Source organism: Salvelinus alpinus, chromosome 5 (genome assembly GCF_045679555.1).
Source record: "Salvelinus alpinus chromosome 5, SLU_Salpinus.1, whole genome shotgun sequence".
NCBI lineage: Eukaryota > Metazoa > Chordata > Actinopteri > Salmoniformes > Salmonidae > Salvelinus > Salvelinus alpinus.
In genome coordinates, this window is record NC_092090.1 from 24,939,673 (window position 1) to 24,957,025 (window position 17,353).

Here is a 17,353-nt window from a genome sequence, read left to right on the forward strand (position 1 = left end):
CCGGTATCTGTTGGAAAGCAGAGTGAACCAGGTTTTCCTCTAGGATGTTGCCTGTGCTTAGCTCTATTCCATTTATTTTTATCCTAAACAAACTCCCCAGTCCTTGCCGATGACAAGCATACCCAATACATGATGCAGCCACCAGCATGCGTGAAAATATGAAGAGTGGTCCTCAGGGATGTGTTGTGTTGGATTTCCCCTTAAAACATAACGCTTTGTATTCAGGACATACAATTCAATTATTTGCCACATATTTTGCTGTTTTACTTTAGGATGAATGTTTTGGGATATTTTATTTAATTCTGTGCAGACTGCATTATTTTCACTCTGTCATTTAGGTTAGTATTGTGGAGTAACTACAATGTTGTTGATTCATCCTCAGTTTTCTCCTTTCACAGCCATTAAACTCTGTAACTGTTTTAAAGTCACCATTGGCCTTATGTTGAAATCGCTGAGTGGTTTCCTCCCTCTCCAGCAACTGAGTTAGGAAGTATGCCTGTATCTTTGTAGTGACTGGGTGTATTGATACACCATCCAAAGTGCAATTAATAACTTCACCATGCTCAAAAGGATTTTCAATGTCTGCTTTTGTTATTTTTACCCATCTACTAGTAGGTGTCCTTCTTTGTAAGGCATTGGAAAACCTCCCTTGTCTTTGTGGTTGAATCTGTGTTTGAAATTCACTGCTCGACTGAGGGGCCTTACAGATAATTATATATGAGGGTACAGATATGAGGTAGTCATTAAAAAAATCATGTTAAACACTATTATTACGCACAGAGTGAGTCCATGCAACTTATTATGTGACATGTTAAGCAAAGTTTTACTCCTGAATTTATTTAGGCTTGCCGTACATAACAAAAGGATTGAATTATTATTGACTCAAGACATTTCAGAATATTTTTTTTAATGAATTTGTAAGAATGTCTAAAAACATAATTCCACTTTGACATTATGTGGTATTGTGTGTGGGCCAGTGATGCAAAATCTAAATTGTATCCATTTTAAATTCAGGCTGTAACACAACAAAGTATGGTCAAAGGGTGTGAATAGTTTCTGAAGACACTGTATATGCTCTCATGGTGGGGAGGAAGAACAAAGAATTAACAAAGTTACTATGAAGATGTTATGAAGGATAAATATTTGCCTCTTCAAATCAAGCGTTTTAAAGCTTTGGGACGCAACCTGACAAAGGGCCTTATTCAATAAACACTGTACAGCATCCAAATATTCTTGAGACGCGGCCAAACAGTATTCCTCCCACACCGTTAAAATTGTTATACAATAAATACAACCATATTTTATACATGATTTATCAACAGATTTTGCTCACAGTCTTCATTTGATGGACCCTTTACAGTTTCCCTGATGGTATGAGTTAAAATTCTAATTAAGCGTGGGTGGTCAGTCTTAAAATCATCTTGCATTTCTGGAGGATGTTGCTATTGTTGAGTGATAGAAGGTTTGATGGTGGTAGCCTGGGATTTTAAAGCACAGCAGTTACCGCAATTTGTTTTACTTCATATTCAGACAATCTTAAAAGGACATGCAGTCTAGATGTGGCCCTGGTTTGCTTATACCGTTTCTAATTTATCTAATGGTGAATCCTATACGTCTTTATATAGAATACTGGAAATCCCTCCAACATAGTCTAATCCCCATCAAAGGGTTAATCAGGTATGTTTGGGGGAGACCAACACTATCCAGGTCTCTAGGGAATTACCTGCATTGACTCAGTCTGTAGGTACTTCACACATCCTTCAGGCACTTTAAGATGAAATAACCTCTAATCAGTGAGCCCTTCAAATTCATGGCTTCCATGCAAGTCGAGTCCAGCTCAACCATAGACCTCAATCAACCTTTCAAGTATTGTCCTTGTCAAGTAATTTAATTTCTTAAGAGACAGTTTCCCGGTCACAGATTAAGTTAAGTCCTGGACAATGAAGCAACTTGTAAGCCATTTTATTCCCTTTGTGTTATTGAAAATGGCTCGGAAGTAAACATTTTCACGGTTAAATTTACACCTGTTGTATTCGGCACATGTGACAAATACAATTTGATTTGATTTCATGGAGATTTTACATTGACCATGCTTTTATTCCAGAACTAGGCTTAATGCCCTGTGCCCTGAGAAACCGCCCCAAATGTCTGAACGTACTTTGTCTCTCTTGCATCAAACTCCTTCATCAATGCACTTGGTTGTCTTGATAGTCCATTCATAATATCCTAATTTCTGTCACACAAACCCACGGCACCCAGGCTAAATGAAGGAACAGTGTGACTGGAGTCTTGGATGTCAAAGGTTAGACAGGGGACAATACCAAGTAGTAGGCCTAGTTCTCTTACTTAACTTCCCAGTTAGCACCCTGAAGTGTCAAAAATGACACTGTCTCAACAGCTTTAATTCTAGGGTGAGAATCAGCAAGTCCTCTTCTGCATCTCAAAGGGCACCCGATTCCATAGTGCACTACTTTTGATCAGAGCACTACGGGCCCTGGTCAAAAGTAGTGCACTACATAGGGAATAGGGTGCTATTTGGGGTTCAAGCCCTCCTGTCCTAAGACCGGAGGCTGAGGTCCGCGGGACTGAGACCCCGGTCCAGTGACCACGACTGCCTGTGTGCCACAACTGACAGCCAAATGTCAGGCTACTCATGTGGAACTAAGGCCTTGGGGGTGTCTTGGCAGGAAATAATGTTTGCATCCCAAATGGCACCCTATTCCCTACATAACCCATAGTGCTCTGGTCAAAAGTAGTGCACGATGTATAGGCTTCCATTTGTGATGCATCCAATGTGTTGGCCTGAATTTCCTGCCATGCATCCAAGGTGTAAGGAAAGCTGAAGGGATCTGTTGAGGCCAGAGCTGATAATGGACCTAATTTACACCTCCAATCATTTCTCCTAAAATATGAATTAATCTCCAGGGGCTAATACTGACTTCTCTGTTGATAATACATATATATTAGTAGAGCTGCTGCATCACCCCCAGAAACATCTGAATAATAAAAAAAAAATATGAATAAAATGTTGTTTTTTTAAAGAAAAAAAAATCTCTAAAAAAGTTGTGCCTTTACTAGTCCTGTATTAGAGGACTGATAAGGCCTTCTGTAATATGATCAACCACTTCAATAGTTGCATTGCAGAGTTCTCCAAAATAGGCCTATTCATCTATAGATTAGTCTTCTAAACTAAGAATATTGGAATTTTCCCCCTGCAGTGCCCTTAATTGAGTTTACTATGGACTAATTCATTATGAAATCATTGACATGTTGACATCGACATGTTTCCTGTAGCTGTTGACACTGATAGGCTATGTTAAAGCCACCTATTGTTCGAGCTAATCGCCCGTAATTTACGCAGCAAATATCATTTATAGATTTAAAGATTACGTACGAATCATTACGTTGTGACCGATTTAAACTGTGAGAATGACTGACACCTTGGGTTTGGTCAACAACCATGCTTGTGAATTGCTCTGCATAAAATTCCCCTGACTTCGTGTCTGTGTCACGCAAGAGAGCCCACCCAGATCAGCATGGTATAAATGCAGCATCGGATTGGGTTTGAAAGTCTGTCACGAATAACTGCGCTCGCTTCTATTGCCATTTGGAAATTTTGCGTCCAGGAGGAGAGATAGCCTATTTCTTCAGTAGAGATGTCCGGATTTTTTTTGAACGTTTGCCAACTTGGTTTTTTTACTTACCTTGTGCTTTTTTCTTACATTTCTGTAACCACTTCAGTGAGTTTTGATTTAACCGAACTTGGAAATAAAGTTGCGAAAATTAAAGTTAATCAAAGAGGGAATCTTTGGGCGACAGGTAAGGCATGCGAAGGCTATTCTCAATCTCATCTACAACACAGCATACAATTGTGAAAGTAAAATCTGGCAATTATATTTTTTTTATTCCTAATTACAACAATGGATTAAGTCTAGCTCTTATCAAAGAAAGCTATATTTACTCTTTCAAAATATAGACTTTCAACATGTTAGGAAATATTTCATTTCACTTGAGAATCAAATGACCAAAATATAACTTTCTCTTACCTCCAAGGTCATTTTATGGGCAAGAAGAGTGTCATGGATAGCCCTCTGCTCCAGTCTCCCGATGGGCAGTCTGTGGATGCGTTCGAGGTCGCCTTGAGTCCGGAGCAGAACGGGATGGGTAATCTCTTCCAAGATGTGCTGAGGGTCGCGTTGCAAGCCCAACTCAGAGATGACACAGAGAACCGCTCTAAAAACCAGGTGAGCTATCAACAACACCAACCTGTATATGACCATAGATTTATCTGTACAATTTATAATGAGACTATCTTGTGTCATAATTGCATTGTTTAATGGCATTATCTTAACCAGGTGAGCCTCAACCGGTCTGACAAGAGATTTAACTGTGCAGTAGAAAATACATTATTTAATGGCATTCTCTTAATATCCCATAGGAGACTGGATTGTTGATGAAGATATTAGAGAGCTACATTGAAAACAACAGAAAGTGATGGAGAGGTCTATCATAATGTTCCTTATAACCAAGATGAAGTCATCCAGTCTATGTCTATAAAGGTTTTGGTCAACATGGAATCAAATCTCATATGCTTTATCATGATTGTAACATGTCTGTTCAGTTTACAGTTGACCAAAATGCTATTTGTAATGTCACTGGATCTGAAATGAAGGGTGAATCAAATGTACATGTGTATTTATCGTTTTTGAGGATGTGCTGCATTGTATTGTTGATATTAAATTATTTATATTCAATAAAACCAATTATTTTCAAATTCTTTGACATTTACCGTACATTAAATTATTAAAGGTTCCAAAAAGGAAAAGTTAATGTTTTCATACTTGAGGTATGAACAATTTATCAGGGTTGCAGAGTGTATGTCCTGTATACTGGACGGTTCTGACTTAGAGTATGTGGACAACTACAAATACCTAGATGTCTGGTTAGACTGTAAACTCTCCTTCCAGACTCACATTAAGCATCTCCAATCCAAAATTAAATCTAACTTCGCTCATGCTGCCAAACATACTCTCGTAAAACTGACCATCCTACCGGTCCCCGACTTCGGCGATGTCATTTACAAAATAGCCTCCAACACTCTATTCAACAAATTGGATGCAGTCTATCACAGTGCCATCCGTTTTGTCACCAAAGCCCCATATACTACCCACCACTGCGACCTGTACGCTCTCGTTGGCTGGCCCTCACTTCATACTCGTCGCCAAACCCACTGGCTCCAGGCCATCTACAAGTCTCTGCTAGGTAAAGCCCCGCCTTATCTCAGCTCACTGGTCACCATAGCAGCACCCACCCGTAGCACGCGCTCCAGCAGGTATATCTCACTGGTCACCCCCAAAGCCAATTCTTCCTTTGGCCGCCTTTTCTTCCAGTTCTCTGCTGCCAATGACTGGAACGAACTACAAAAATCACTGAAGCTGGAGACTCATATCTCCCTCACTAGCTTTAAGCACCAGCTGTCAGAGCAGCTCACAGATCACTGCACCTGTACATAGCCCATCTGTAAATAGCCCATCTAACTACCTCATCCCCATACTGTATTTATTTATTTATCTTGCTCCTTTGCACCCCAGTATCTCTACTTGCACATTCATCTTCTGCACATCTACCATTCCAGTGTTTAATTGCTATATTGTAATTACTTCGCCACCATGGCCTATTTATTGCCTTACCTCCCTTATCCTACCTCAGTTGCACATACTGTATATAGACTTTGTCTACTGTTTTATTGACTGTATGTTTGTTTATTCCATGTGTAACTCTGTGTTGTTGTATGTGTCGAACGTCTTTGCTTTATCTTGGTCAGGTCGCAGTTGTAAATGAGAACTTGTTCTCAACTAGCCTACCTGGTTAAATGAAGGTGAAATAAAAAAAATACTCCAGGGAATTGTAAGAACAGAATCCTTTAGTTTTACTGAGAAAAAGAATGCCTCGTCCCCTCATAGCCTACACACATAGACCAACAACTAAGGGGAACGCAGCATACCATCGTAATAATCATTCCACAATGTGAAATTCCAGGCATGATATCAACAGCCACTTCAGAAGACCAATAAAGTGATTTAATAACACAGAGAGATATGAACAAGACCCATTCTTCACTTAAAATCGTCTCATTACTACTTGTTGACTGGAAGACTAGTCTACCAATTGACTACATTCTCATGTGTTTGTCTCTTGAAGCTTTAATTGAAGAAACAGAGAGAAAACTCCAAATTATTACTGACTGATAAATAACTTTTTATTTTTTAATACAAAGATCCTGTACTTGAGAATAGAATAAATCACATTATCACCATAATGCTCTGACTAATAAATACATTTAAATCCCATTATGTTGTGGAAACAGGGTTTATTAAAAATGCACAAAACAGTACAAGTGGATAGATATTAATTCTGTCAGTTTCTGCCCCCTTTAACACTGATATTGACTGATATTCCATAGGGGCCTATACCAGATTACTTTAGTCAGCCAGGGAAGAGAAGCTTCACTTTGCCTCAGGCTATAGCAGGACTGAGAAATCAACAGATTGTACTCACAGCGTGAGTGAGAGAAAATAACTTGCTTTTTATGCGAGCAAATATAACAAGTGTGTACTAAAAATCAAGTTGAAGCAAGCAACACTTACTTACATAAACACTACATGTGGGCGCCTTACATAAATAATGTATATTCATGATTTAATGTTTAAATCTTGTCTTCAAACTGAAAAAAAATCAATATGGTACTCACATTCACCATTTCTCTCAGTATCGTCCAGTCTCTAAGTATTCAATCTCTTATTATCCAACTCGTTTTTTATTATCTGGCTTTTTTTGCATGAAGGGATGATCTCTGGCCTTCTCAATCAATAATGGCAATGTAATATATTTCACCTTTATTGCCCAGAGTCGATCCATTGTATTATAAACTGAACCAATAACATTAGCCAACTGTATTTCAATGACATTTACCAATATGTTCTGCCAGTCATGACAGTTCCTGTAGGCAGGGTATCACATTTTTCCAAACTGCTATTTGTTCTGTGTAGCTTACTTGACTGAAACTCTATACGTCTATACTGAAACATTTATGACATGTAATACATTCAACTTTGGTAACTGATACATCACTCACAAACAACAGGGCTTACACTGTGCATATGAAGGCTGACTCAATGTAAACTTAGCAAAAAAAGAAACATCCTCTCACTGTCATCTGCGTTTATTTTCAGCAAACTTAACATGTGTAAATATTTGTATGAACATAACAAGATTCAACAACTGAGACACAAACTGAACAAGTTCCACGGACATGTGACTAACAGAAATGGAATAATTTGTTCCTGAACAAATCAAATCAAATTTATTTATATAGCCCTTCTTACATCAGCTGATATCTCAAAGTGCTGTACAGAAACCCAGCCTTAAACCCCAAACAGCAAACAGGGCAGGTGTAGAAGCATGGTGGCTAGGAAAAACTCCCTAGAAAGGCCAAAACCTAGGAAGAAACCTAGAGAGGAACCAGGCTATGTGGGGTGACCAGTCCTCTTCTGGCTGTGCCGGGTGGAGATTATAACAGAACATGGCCAAGATGTTCAAATGTTCATAAATGACCAGCATGGTCAAATAATAATAATCACAGTAGTTGTCGAGGGGGGGGGGGGTCAAAATCAAAAGTAACAGTCAGTATCTGGTGTGGCCACCAGCTGCATTAAGTACTGCAGTGCACCTCCTCCTCGTGGACTGCACCAGATTTGCCTGTTCTTGCTGTGAGATGTTACCCCACTCTTCCACCATGGCACCTGCAAGTTCCCGGACATTTCTGGGGAGAATGGCCCTAGCCCTCACCCTCCGATCCAACAGGTCCCAGACGTGCTCAATGGGATTGAGATCCGGGCTCTTCGCTGGCCATGGCAGAACACTGTGTGATGACCCTCCTACTCTGTCTGCTGTATTCTTTCTCTTTGCTCTTGTTTTCCTTATTAGGATGTCGGCGGGCGGAGCTGGGAGGGTCGTCAGCGACATGGGACACATCTGGGCCCGGGTGTGTCCCGGGATAAATACACCTCTTCCCCATTCATTGAGGAGACTCTCTCCATGCAGACACACTGTTAGATTTTGGTTGTGGCCGTTTTGTTTGTTTGTTTGCTTTGGCACCTTTCAACACCCCTCATTATCACATTTATGCACGCAACCACTCACTTACACTACTGATTACTGACTAAACACACCATTGTTATATGTATTTACGTTACTTCAGTTAATAAATATGTTTGCTATTCCTTATTTCCACATTGTCTCCCTTTTTGTTACGGACTTCGAGCCCGTTTGTGACAAGTGGGGGCTCTATCTAGGTTCCTGTAAACTGACAGTGTGAGGTTTAAGTAGTTTTATGGACATTTACCGCACACAACATCTAATACATGTAGATGTTAGGAACAAATGGTAGCCAATAGCCACATTTCCCCATCTCACACTATGGGTGCTTGATCATTCAGTAAGGTCTGCACCCAGGGTCTGCTCACTCCCACCACACATCTGCCACTTCAGTTCAGACCCACTTCAAACTTTCTGTTCACGCTCAAAAACACAGCTGAGAACACCTGTTTAGGATTCCTTTTAAATAACCCAATGGCGTTCTCTCTGATGTCTTTGTGTCCTCACCTGTCTGACTCCTCCCTCATGTCTGATGTCTGATGTTCTATTGTTTTGCCTCTGTATTCGTCAGTTATCTCTCCACTGCTCCGTACCAGGGTTGGGGTCAATTCTATTTACATTCCAGTCAATTCAGAAAGTAAACCAAATTCCAATTCCATATTTTTCTAATTGAAAAGCATTCAAATGGGAATTTCAGCGTATTTCCTGAATTGACTGGAATTGAAATGGAATGGACCCCTACCCTGGTCTGTACTGTCTGATGTTTGAACTTTTCATTTTTTTAATCATTATGTTAGGTGACCTCCTATGTCACAAATAAATGCCATATCCTCAGCACCCAATGTCTGAAAAGCATTCCTACAATCCAGTCAAAAGAGGTCTCTGTATAATAGAGGTTAGATGATTGATTAAATTAGGATGTTTTTTAATAAAGTATATTAGGTATTGTCCTTGTGTTCTCTTCACACAGCATGGATGTATTTGTCACTCTGGGTCTTGATTACTTACAGCTGTGTAGTTCTAATACACTAACACCTCTTCTCACATTGTTGTCTCATGTGGTTGATTTATGATTGTTCCTCTTCAAATGTTTTCTGATTAAAGTTTCCCAGTTGTAATTACTGTTTATAAACTGGGTGGTTTGAGCCCTGAATGCTGATTGGCTGACACCCGTGGTATATCAGACCGTATACTGTGGGTATGACAAAACATTTATTTTTACTGCTCTAATTACTTTGGTAATCCGTTTATAAACCAATAAGGCACCTCGGGTTTGTGGTATATGGCCAATATACCATGGCTAAGGGCTGTATCCAGGCACTCCTCGTTGTGACGTGCATAAGAACAGCCCTTAGCCATGGTATATTGGCCATATACCACACCTCCTCAGGCCTTATTGCTTAAATATATGACACACAAGTATACATAATATATTTTATACATGTAGGTTACACATTAATATAGCAATATTATGCATGGTAACATGTGTTGCATAGTGTTATTATCATTATTATTACTAGCCTTGCATAGCTCCCAGATACACCGTCAGTATGGAGTAGGAGGAACACATTCTCCTACACAGAATTCATTCAGCCATATTGAATTTGGCTATAATCAGTGACCCCTCAACTAGCCTATGCACATGCATGACACCTCTGGGGAAATGCTTTTACATTTAATTAGGCTGTCTCTTCAGAATGATATGCTAAATGTCAAAGGGTCATCATGATGTAATTTGTAGATACAGTAAATAAATAAACAAACAATCAACATTTTGAATGGTAGGATGAGGTAACACCCACCCATGTATAGGCTACAGTGTAGCACATCATATCATAGTCTTAATTGTATTTCGTAATGAACAGTTGATTGAATTGAAATGTAATTGTCTTTCCATGACTAATAGCTCGCACACGTCGCACCGAATGTGGATCTAGGGTTTGTCTGCCGATCGTCCCGCGCGCTGTGTTTTGACCACCCACTGTAGACGTCTGACTGCCGACATTTTTCAAGCTGTTCCACAGGTAAAATCGGTGCGCACTGCGTTCGCAAATTACGTTCCGAGGTGTTAAGTACTCTCGGCCAGCAAACGCTATTGGTGTGTCTGAGCCCTAAGAAGTGCACGACTGTAATGTTTTCAGTGTTGGTCATTGAGTAAGTAGTAGGCGGCATCCCCAGTTAGAGTATGACGTGCTAGTCCAGCCCGCCAGCCCCCAACACTAGATCTCCACTGACACATGCTCCTCTCCTTGGGGAAGAGAGATTGAATTTATCATTTCAATGGCCTTTCCTTGCTTCCCACTCACTCCAATACACAAATCCCAGTTTTGCCTTCCTTGCGTGGTAGAAGATACACAGTGATCTGTCTCCTCTGACAGTCACATACACATCTGCTGACATGTCTAGCTGGAGGCTGATAGGATATTAACCAGGTTAATGATGAGGAGGGCAACAGGCAGACAGACAGCCGAGGAAGCAGTCATTTGCTCTCATGAACGCACTAATGTTGATTGGGTGGACAGCTTCTTTATTATTAAGAAAGTAAACTATGTCCTTATATCACTTGATAGTGAGACAGATATCACATTCATATAGATAACTCAAAGATATCATGTATGAAGCCAATTTAATTGGCTTTTGGAGTTGTTTTGAGGAAATCATCATTTTGCAACGTTGGGTTGGCAGATGTTTTGTTATTCTAAATTTGCAGGGAGATATGAAGTGGTTTAAATGTATTTTGGGGCAGTAACTCCCAGCACCACAAACAACCTAAGCTTGTTAGTGTGTGTGTAAACCCTCTTCTGAATGGTTTAAATTACCCCCACAATAAAATTATACTGAAGGAACAGGTCAAGCCATTGCAATGCTGATGGTGAGAGAGAATGAATCATTACGCTTCTGTTTGTGACATCAGTATAATGAGTAGACTGATTCCAATATAACAACAATTGTTCCTGGTTCAAATGTATGTTTGTAAAACAAAGATTATAGCATATGCCTGGACAATTTGAATGAAATAGTAACAGTTTGTCTTGTTAGTTAGGTCATGATTTCCCGCCCTAAACGGATCAAAAAAATACATTTGCTCTGAATACCAATTAAACTCTTGGTGAAAGTTAGCCATAGAGACTTGTTATCATGATGCAAAAATGCATTTGGCTCCCAGCTTATAATACCTATGGCTGACTGATAGATGGATCTAGGTGGCATTTAATAGCTCAATAAAGGAAAGGCTTTAGGCAAGGGCTAAAGCCCACAACCTCAGAGATAATGTAGACCCTAAGGTATTCATTCTGTCTAATTTCAAACCCTTGATGTTGGCTGTCAGGTAGAGGTAATTCATCAGTTTTATAATGCAAACTCACGAGACCATACCGGTATATGGGTTTAACCGTTTGAAAATAATCAACACATAAACCCCAGTGGATCTGAGAAAGACATTGGGAACACATTGGGATCTGCGTGCTTTGAGAAACACACAATCCTCTGACAGGAGTTTTGTGTGTGTGTGCATCAATATTTTGTCTCATATTGTACAGAAATTGATGCAAGTCAAAGCTAACAACTGAGGGGGTATATTGCCACCTTCTGGTATGAATGATAATTTTCCTGTCTGAGTTTTTCTAATCTTTTACTGCTTACTCACTGCCTATCAGTTTTTAAACCTTCATTTATGGTAGCTATTAGTATAGGCCTTGTATGTGTGTACTATGTACAGTGTGTGTGTGCATGTGTGTCTCATATTTTGTGTTTGATTGATATATTTTTGATAATTAAAAGCTACTAGGCATGTTAATTGTTACTAATCTGTAATCTATTACAAGTTATACATTGTATCAATTCATAATGTTACAGTATCCAACAGTTTACTGTCTGCAGGTCTTTATTTGCAGATGATGGGGCCTTATGGAAGAGGGGAAGATATGTACCATACATAGTCAGGAAAGTACAGGAAGAAATTGATGAGGTAGAGCGGTGGGCATTAATGTGGGGATTCAGGTTCTCTGTAGAGAAAACTCAGACAATGTTCTTTACCAGGAGGAAAGTGGGAGATGAGGTACGCCTGAGGTTGTACGGGAGAGAACTGGAGAGTGTGGGGGTCTTCAGGTTCCTTGGGGTGTACTGTGACACTAGACTGACCTGGGCAGAACACATTGAGAGAGTGGTGGGAAAGTGTAAGAAGGTGCTAAATGTGATGGGCTGTCTGACAGGGATGGAACGGGGGGCTGTGTATTCCTCACTGAGGACCATGTATGTTGCATTGATTCCATCTGTAATAGACTTTGCGCTTATGGTTCGGCAGCCCCTACCTCACTGAAAAGATGTCATACAGGCACTAGGACTCAGAATATGTAGTGGGGCGTTTCGGACCTCCCCAGTGTCAGGTGGAGATGAGGGAGATGCCATTGCAGATTAGGAGACAGCAGCTGGCAATTAACGATTGACTCAACCTACAGGGGCATGGGGTGTCTCATCCTGCGAAAGGGATGCTACATGCATGCTGGGAACATGAGCTTTGGGTGGTGGGTAGTTATTCCCTTCGTAAGGCAATCAAACAGGCAAAACGTCAGTACAGAGACAAAGTGGAGTCGCAATTCAACGGCTCAGACACGAGACGTATGTGGCATGGTCTACAGACAATCACGGATTACAAAGGGAAAACCAGCCACACCGACGTCTTGCTCCCAGACAAGCTAAACACCTTCTTCGCCCGCTTTGAGGATAACACTGCCACCGATGCAGCCCGCTCCCAAGGACTGTGGGCTCTCGTTCTCCGTGGCCGATGTGAGTAAAACGTTTAAGCGAGTTAACCCTCGCAAGGTTGCCGGCCCAGACGGCATCCCTAGCCGCGCACTCAGAGCATGAGTAGACCAGCTGGCTGGAGTGTTTACGGATACATTCAATCTCTCCTTTATCCCAGTCTACTGTCCCCACCTGCTTCAAGATGTACACAGCTGATTGCATAAGACAGCATCCAACAGGAAGGTGTGATTTTTGCCAGGAAACAGACAGTGGTGCATGTGCTGATATAGTGTGGGCAGTATGAAAGGGAAGAGAGACAGATCCAATATGAGGGAGAAGGGGATACAGGATTTGAGTTTAATGAGCATACTAAGTAGAACATCATCAAATCAAATGTTACTGGTCACATACACATGGTTAGCAGATGTTATTGTGAGTGTTGAGAAATGCTTGTGCTTCTAGTTCTGACAGTGCAGAAATATCTAACAAGTAATCTAACAATTCTACAACAACTACCGAATACACACAAATCTAACTAAAGGGATGGAATAAGATTAAATACAGTTGAAGTCAGAAGTTTACATACACTTAGGTTGGAGTCATTAAAACTCGTTTTTCAACCACTCCACAAATTTCTTGTTAACAAACTATAGTTTTGGCAAGTCGGTTAGGACATCTACTTTGTGCATGACACAAGTAATTTTTCCAACAATTGTTTACAGATTATTTCACTTATAATTCACTGTATCACAATTCCAGTGGGTCAGAAGTTTACATACACTAAGTTGACTGTGCCTTTAAACAGCTTGCAAAATTCCAGAAAAGGATGTCATGGCTTTAGAAGCTTCTGATAGGCTAATTGACATCATTTTGAGTCAATTGGAGGTGTACCTGTGGATGTATTTCAAGGCCTACCTTCAAACTCAGTGCCTCTTTGCTTGACATCATGGGAAAATCAAAAGAAATCAGCCAAGACCTCAGAAATAGAATTGTAGACCTCCACAAGTCTGGTTCAACCTTGGGAGCAATTTCCAAACGCCTGAAGGTACCACGTTCATCTGTACAAACAATAGTACGCAAGTATAAACACCATGGGACCACACAGCCATCATTCTGCTCAGGAAGGAGACACGTTCTGTCTCCTAGAGATGAACGTACTTTGGTGTGAAAAGTGCAAATCAATCCCAGAACAACAGCAAAGGCCCTTGTGAAAATGCTGGAGGAAACGGGTACAAAATTATCTATATCCACAGTAAAACGATTTTTATATCGACATAACCTGAAAAGCCGCTCAGCAAGGAACAAGCCACTGCCCCAAAACCGGTATAAAAAAGCCAGACTACGGTTTGCAACTGCACATGGGGACAAAGATCATACTTTTTGGAGAAATGTCCTCTGGTCTGATGAAACAAAAATAGAACTGTTTGGCAATAATGATCATCCATCGTTATGTTTGGAGGAAAAAGGGGAATGCTTGCAAGCCGAAGAACACCATCCCAACCGTGAAGCATGGGGGTGGCAGCATCATGTTGTGGGGGTGCTTTGCTGCAGGAGGGACTGGTGCACTTCACAAAATAGATGGCATCATGAGGACGGAAAATTATGTGGATATATTGAAGCAACATCACAAGACATCAGTCAGGAAGTTAAAACTTGGTCGCAAATGGGTCTTCCAAATGAACAATGACCCCAAGCATACTTTCAAAGTTGTGGCAAAATGGCTTAAGGACAACAAAGTCAAGGTGTTGGAGTGGCCATCACAAAGTCCTGACCTCAATCCTATAGAAAATGTGTGGGCAGAACTGAAAAAGCGTGTGCGAGCAATGAGGCCTACAATCCTGACTCAGTTACACCAGCTCTGTCAGGAGGAATGGGCCAAAATTCACCCAAATTATTGTTGGAAGCTTGTGGAAGGCTACCCGAAACGTTTGACCCAAGTTAAACATTTTAAAGGTAATGCTATCAAATACTAATTGAGTGCATGTAAACTTCTGACCCACTGGGAATATGATGAAAGAAATAAAAGCTGAAATAAATAATTCTCTCTACTATTATTCTGACATTTCACATTCTTAAATAAAGTGGTGATCCAAACTGAACTAAAACAGGGAATTTTTACTAAGATTAAATATCAGGAATTGTGAAAAACTGAGTTTAAATGTATGCGGCTATGGTGTATGTAAACTTCCGACTTCAACTGTACATATAAATATACGGATGAGCAATGACAGAGCGGCATAGACAAGATGCAATAGATGGTATAAAATACAGTATATACATATGAGTATGAGTAATGCAAGATATGTAAACATTATTAAAGTGGCATTATTAAAGTGACTAGTGATCCATTTATTAAAGTGGCCAATGATTTCAAGTCTGTATGTAGGCAGTAGCCTCTCTGTGTTAGTGACGGATGGTAGCGGGGTGAACAGACAGTGGCTCGGGTGGTTGTTGTCCTTGATGATCTTTTTGGCCTTCCTGTGACACCGGGTGCTGTAGGTGTCCTGGAGAGCAGGTAGTTTTCCCCCGGTGATGCGCACCACCCTCTGGAAAGCCTTGCGGTTGTCAGAGGTGCAGTTGCCGTACCAGGCGGTGATGCAGCCCGACAGGGTGCTCTCAATTGTGCATCTGTAAAAGTTTGTGAGGGTTTTTGGTGACAAGCCACATTTCTTCAGCCTCCTGAGGATGAAGAGGCACTGTTGCGCCTTCCTCACTACATTGGCTGTGTGGGTGGACCACTTCAGTTTGTCCGTGATGTGTACGCCAAGGAACTTAAAACTTTCAACCTTCTCCACTGCTGTCCCCTCTGCTGTTTCCTGAAGTCCATGATCTCCTCTTTTGTTTTGTTGACGTTGAGTGAGAGGTTGTTTTGCTAACAGCACACTCCGAGTGCCCTCACCTCCTCCCTGTTGGCTGTCTCGTCGTTGTTGGTAATCAAGCCTAGTACTGTTGTGTCGTCTGCAAACTTGATGATTGAGTTGGAGGCGTGCATGGCAACGCAGTCATTGGTGAACAGGGAGTAAGGAGGGGGCTGAGCACGCAGCCTTGTGGGGCCCCAGTGTTGAGGATCAGCAAAGTGGAGATGTTGTTTCCTACCTTCACCACCTGGGGGCGGCCCGTCAGGAAGTCCAGGACCCAATTGCACAGGGCGGGGTTGAGACCCAGGGCCTCTAGCTTAATGGTGAGCTTGGAGGGTACTATGGTGTTGAATGCTGAGCTATGGTCAATGAACAGCTTTCTTACATAGGTATTCCTCTTGTCCAAATGGGTTAGGGCAGTGTGCAGTGTTATGGCAATTGCATCGTCAGTGGACCTATTGGGGCGGTATGCAAATTGAAGTGGGTCTAGGGTGACAGGTAAGGTGGAGGTGATATGATCCTTGACTAGCCTCTCAAAGCACTTCATGATGACAGAAGTGAGTGCTACGGGGCGATAGTAGTTTAGTTCAGTTACCTTTGCCTACTTGGGTACAGGAACAATGGTGGGCATCTTGAAGCATGTGGGGACAGCAGACTGGGATAGGGAGAGATGGAATGTCAGTAAACACACCAGCCAGCTGGTCTGCACATGCTCTGAGGACACGGCTAGTCATGCCATCTGGGGCGGCAGCCTTGCGGGGGGGTAACACGTTTAAATGTCTTACTCACGTTGGCCACGAAGAAGCAGAGCCCACAGTCCTTGGTAGCGGGCCGCATCCGTGGCACTGTATTATCCTCAAAGCAGGCAAAGAAGGTGTTTAGTTTCTGGAAGCAAGACGTCGGTGTCCTTGACGTGGCTGTTTTTTTTTTTGTAGTCCGCGATTGTCTGTAGACTCTGCCACATACGTCTCGTATCTGAGCCGTTGAATTGCGACTCCACTTTTTCTCTAAACTGACATTTTGCTTGTTTGATTACCTTGTGGAGGGAATAACTACACTGTTTGTTTCCGGCTATAATCCCAGTCATGGTTAAATGCGGTGGTTCGTGCTTTCAGTTTTGCGCAAATTCCGCCATCTATCCACGGTTTCTGGTTAGGGTAGGTTTTAATAGTCACAGTGGGTACAACATCTCCTATACACTTCCTTATAAACTCACTCACAGAATCAGCGTATACGTTGATATTATTCTCTGAGGCCACCCGGAACATGTCCCAGTCCGCATGATCAAAACAATCTTGAAGCGTGGATTTCGATTGGTCAGACCAGCGTTGAATAGTTCTTAACACAGGTACATCCTGTTTGAGTTTTTACCTAAAGGAAGGGAAAGGGAGCAGCAAAATGGAGTCGTGGTCAGATTTGCCAAAAGGAGGGCGGGAGAGGGCCTTGTATACATTGCGGAAGTTAGAGTAGCAGTGATCCAGAGTTTTGCCAGCGCGAGTACTACAGTCAATATGCTGATATAATTTAGGAAGCCTTGTTCTCAAATTTGCTTCGTTAAAATCCCCAGCTACAATAAATGCAGCCTCAGGATATAT